The following is a 4997-nucleotide window of genomic DNA, read 5'->3' on the forward strand; positions in this document are numbered from 1 at the left end:
TATTATAGGAAGTGTATTTAACTTAAATAAATACCAGAATAATAAAAAGGACAATATTAACTAAATAAACATTTTAATTTAAAAAAAATATTTTTTCAAATAATTAAATTATATTTATACACTTTCTTAATATAATTTATATAAGAAAGATAATAAATATTTGATTTTTCTTAACGTAATTCTTTATTAAAGTTGTATCTTGAAAGGTGTAGTAAATAATAATTTTCATTTTTAATGAGCATTTTTTAAATAAGTTTAACCATGAAGTGTACTCAAATTCTATCTCTTAAGTTATTTATTTTTAAGGAAAAAAATGTTTAAATTTGACTAACATAGCACAGAATTTTTCTATTTTTAACGCATTTTTTTCATCCCTCTTTTTACTTTCATCAATGATTTTTTTTGTTTTGTTTTTTCAATACGAATAAATGAAACTGGTAAAGCTGACATCTTCAATTATTCTTAAATTTACATATTTGTATAATATCTTTGATTACCGAAGAAAATAAATTAATTGCAATTTACGTTTTCATACATTTTAAATGCAAGAAAAAAAAATCTTTTTTTTTTTTTACATAATTTAATGTATAAATTCGAAATTATAAATAATTCATCGGTGCCATTTTTGGTAAGGTTTTTTTTTTTTATTACAATTTTTCTCAAATTTCATGAAAATTTATTTTTAATGATCACGTAAATCGATTTAGCCACAAATAAAAAATATTATTATTATTTTTTTCTTGAAAAATTCTAGAAATACGTTCGACTTAAAAAAAATATATAAAAAGAATGGAAAAGAATGTTGTTGAGTGTGTAGTTCTTTAATGAAAAGGACAGGTACGTGTTAAATTGGTACACAACTTTCTATTTTTTTCTAGAGATGAAATGTATAAAAAAAAAGAAATAAAATTTATTAAAAACGTACATAAAAAAATATTTTATAAACTCAATAAAAATTAATTAAGTTCCATTAAAATTTCATGTATTTTTTTATTATTTTTTTTGAGGCTTTAATAATTAATTTTTTTAAAACACTGGCTTGTCTTTTATATTCGTTATTTATAAATCTAAGTTTTATTCTTATTTATCATTTATACATCTAAATAAATAAATTAAAATGTATGTTTACTAATAAAAGATATTATAATTCCATTTATTATACATAAAAACAACAAAAAAAAATAAATTTTTTATTTAGTTTTATAAATCGATAATNGCTGTACACTTTTTTTTTTCTTCTTCCTTTCTAAGGAAATAAATCTTGTAGAAAACAGTTGATTCAGCAGACTTCTTGCTGTTTCCATTAATATCAAGAAGCACGTCACAAGAAAAAAATATATATATAATAATAATAAAAATATATTTTATCTAATGAGAATAAAATTTGAAAGTCAAATAATTCTCATCAGAAGTTTATCTTAAGAGAATGTTATGCGCTGGGAATCATTTCTTTTAAATTACAAAAAAAAAAAAAACACTACGATTTTTTCCCTCGTTTCCTTAATAATAAATGAGCAAAAGTGACATTTAAATAAATCATAATTTCTAAATTTATTTTTAAAAAAATCAAGTTTTTATCTGGGGAAAAATAGATACATATATACATATAAGAAAAAGAAATTAATAATTTATTCGTAGCTTATATAAATTACAAATATCGTATATATATATTTTTTTTTTCAAAAAAAGAATGCAATATTATAATTATATTTTGAAGATTTTTATGGTAGAATATTCTATAAGCAATGTATTAACTTCATAGATAAATTAGATTCCTATAGGCCCAACGATTTCTTCAGCGAATGCAAATTGACTTTCTTGTAAGGTGTCAGATTGCTTTTTAAATTGGGTGTACTGCAGCAGATGGGAAAGTAGAATTCTCTAACGTTTCGAAATTCTATTCTTATCTTCTGTAGATATCTGAAGAGAGAGAGAGAGAAGAGCTTGCAGTCAAAAGAATCAATAAAAAAAAGAAGCATCGTGTTTAGATGCGCATCTATGCATCTATGATTATTAAATTAAGGGGGATATATCTAAAAGGGATATACGAATATATATATTCTTATTTTATTTTATTTTTATTTTTGTTTCGTAATCTACTTATGCTTATAGTCGAACATCAGAATTGCCTATGAAGTAAATCCCTCTGTCTGCTGTCATGGTGGCTGACCAACTTTGTCACTTCCAGACACACTTTATCTGACATTCGGTGAAACTCTCGGGACGAGATAAAAGGACTACTTGCTAAATCGTTCCCCAATGTCTTCTGTGTTTCCCAATATAAACCACTCTTGGGGAACACAAGTCCTACCTTTGTCACTTTTTCGATTTTGTTATTTAATCAGTAGATTGTGTTTTGGTAAAGTTTCGAAAATTTATATTATTTATAGATCAGTGGTTCGCATTTTATTAATACGTTGTTTTTCTCTGTTTTCTTCTATTTAATTATATATATATATATATATATTTTTTTTTTTCTTAAATATCCTTTATAAATTCTGACGTTTAATATAAAATTTATAAAATAAAATAAAAATATAATTTAAAATTACACGTAATTCCATGTATTTCTATAAAAAGAGCACATTTTTGACAGGTTTTATTTTTAATGTTATATTTTTAAAGTAAATCGATAAACTTTTAATGAAATAAACGATTTTAATTAAAATAAAATAAAATTAAAATTAAAATAAAGAAAAATTTAATATTAAAAATTACTAATTTTAATTTTTAATTTAAATTAAATTTTAAAAAATTTTTATTCTTCTTCTTCTTATTATTTTTTTAATTTAAAAGAAACTTTTTTTAAATGTTTTTGTTTTTTTTTTCTTTTTNTAAACAAACTTAATTATATTCTTGATAAATTACTTTTATTATAATTATAATTTAACATAAAAAAATATATATATTTTTTTTATTTAAACTTTATTGTAATTTCTATTATTTATTATCTATTGTTCAATAAGCATTTACGAAATGTAAATTTCTTTTTTATTTATATTTCGAATGAATTTTTCATTCTTTCATTCCCCCTTTTTAGAAAAGAAATAAAATATATTTTTTTTTCTGTTAAAATATTTATGTTTATAAACAAATTTAAATTTTAAAATACGAAATCAATCAAGATAAAATAATAAAAAAATGTTATTTATTAAATTTATTTATGACAATTTTCAAAATATGTTTAAGTGTGCGATCGAGATTCGATACTCTTTAAATAAAGAATAATAATAAATATTAATTAACTAAATTTTTATTTAAGGATTAAGTTAATGGATCCAAATCTTATTACAATTTGGTAATAGAAAAAAAAAATAATTAATTATTTTGATTTTTTATGATGTTTTTCTGTTAAAAATTGAAGAAGAAATATTGCATGAAGTTTTAAAATAATTCACGATATAAGATGATTAGAGCAAGCTTCCCATTTGGTTATAAAAGCTAAAGTGGTTGAAGCTGTCATTGCTAGCCATATCAATGTTCGATGATAGTGTAACCAAGAAAAAAAAAGTATAAAAAAACTACATTTCTAACGAAAGTAAAAGCGAAAATGAGGCAGTGAAGTAGAAATTTTGAGAGGAAGTGATAAAATTCCTCCACAATAACGTTAACCAAACGTTTCGAGTTGTAAGATTTTAGCCCGTGGCCAACTAGAAACAAGGCCGTTATAAGAAGTAAAAAAATACTCTGTAACAACAATAATTCTCTTCCAACATATCCCTGGGGAACTCTTTTCGCGAGTTATTTGACACAGTTGCCATGACGACGATCGTTGATAAGTTCAACAAGATGCTTCAAGCAAGAAGAGCTGATAAAAGTCCCTCTATGGCCCGGTATTGAGCGGGTTGTCACGTGTTGTCTAGATTAACCAATCAGAGAAAAGATAATAAATTGCAATCATTTACTACCACAGCAAAACGTTTTATCGCTAAAATAAAGCATTTTGCAAAAAAAACCATTAATTTTCACTTATTAAATTTACTTCACGTTTCTCAACAGCATAAATGTACTGTACGTATACTTCATTCACTGTATAGCTTTATTAAAAATTGAAATGATATTAATAATTCTTTCTTAAAGTAATTTAAATATTTAAAACTTATCGTAACTTAATCTAAACAAGCAAACTTTCGTAAATTTAACTATTCTTTCAGTTTTGTTAGTACTTTTATTGCTTGAAATTAATGCAAAAGTAATAGAAGACAATCTAAATATTGAATTACCTTCGAAAGATTGTAATATTGAATTCACTTTGACGATACTAAAACTGTACCTATACACTTAAGAAGATTTTAAATGATTAAAACATACTTTCGAAGAGTTATTTACAATACAGTAGTTACATCCGAAATCTAAATAATATAAAACACAAAAAATTTTCCGTTAAAAAGGAAGGGAGGAGGAAAAAAAAAATCTAAAACTAATTTTACAAATTCGTATTTTGTTATTACACGACTTAAAAATTTCAAAATAGTAATCTTACAATGATTAATACATAATATATCTTTGCAGGATCTAACTTATAATCTCTCAATACCAATAATCCTTGCAGCTATGAAACTTTTGTAAGTTAGTGAATTGAGCTTTGTCATTGTGCTTAAGGCAATGGGTGCTAATAGTTTCTGCCTGGAGACTAGATACCATCGTGACAGAGATAGACGAAGCTGGTTACTATCCTTTACTCAATGATATTTTTGCCCTTCCTGACCTCCTCCATATGGTTGTGACACTTTTGATATATGTCCAAATACTTAAACCATTTTACAATATAATTACCAAGAAATTTATATACAATATAATAAATGAAATAGTCAAAATGCTCTGAAAATTATTAAATAAATCTTTAATAGTAAATACCAATCGTTAAATTATTATTCACATCGACTGAACATTTCGCCAAACTCGGGAATACAAAATAAAAGAAATATATACAGGCGCTCCTTCGCTTACGAACACGATTGATTCCTGGAATTTTGATGTAAATCGAGGAGTGCCTG

Source organism: Centruroides sculpturatus, unplaced genomic scaffold (assembly GCF_000671375.1).
Source record: "Centruroides sculpturatus isolate CEXI.00-Female unplaced genomic scaffold, Cexi_2.0 scaffold986, whole genome shotgun sequence".
Classification (NCBI taxonomy): Eukaryota; Metazoa; Arthropoda; class Arachnida; order Scorpiones; family Buthidae; genus Centruroides; species Centruroides sculpturatus.